The following is a 563-nucleotide window of genomic DNA, read 5'->3' on the forward strand; positions in this document are numbered from 1 at the left end:
GGTGATGGTTTACATAATGGTTCCATATATTATACAATATTTATTGCTTGTCCCATATTAAAATTTGCTACTCTTAACATTTCTAATACTTCTACTGTTATTATATTTTGCTCTTCCAAGTTGGTATCTTTAATGCTTTTGCTATTACATTCATTACCATTATTACTTCTATTATAGTTGCGGTCAGAATTAAGAATACAGATTCCCTGTGTGTGAAAAACCTGTATCCTTAATTTTCATTGTCAGCTGTACAAAAATTCAAGAATGTGGTGATAAAGAATTACTTATTGGTATTAATAATACTTTTATATATTGGCCAGAATGTATAGACACCAAGATACATTAATTTCATTTACATTTTAAATATTTTCCAACCAATTTATATTTGTGACTGATAGTATATATATTCACCTCAAACTTATTTAATTTTAAAACATGACTTCAGTGCTAAACATTCCTCTCATTTTTTGGGTTGGTTAATTTGGCTATTTGAGATAATTATGGCTATAAACTTGATTCTAAATTGGAAGCACATTGTCATAATCCTCTCTACAATATGCTAA

General features: G+C 27.7%; 1 protein-coding gene across 1 annotated transcript in view; it reads left to right on the forward strand.

Moving 5' to 3' along the window:
* The window catches only part of LOC119589488 (putative ferric-chelate reductase 1 homolog), a gene marked incomplete at its 3' end in the record, with an annotated part of 79837 nt that overhangs the window by 73130 nt on the left and 6144 nt on the right, over positions 1 to 563 (forward strand).

This window comes from Penaeus monodon, chromosome 25, assembly GCF_015228065.2.
Source record: "Penaeus monodon isolate SGIC_2016 chromosome 25, NSTDA_Pmon_1, whole genome shotgun sequence".
Taxonomy (NCBI): Eukaryota; Metazoa; Arthropoda; class Malacostraca; order Decapoda; family Penaeidae; genus Penaeus; species Penaeus monodon.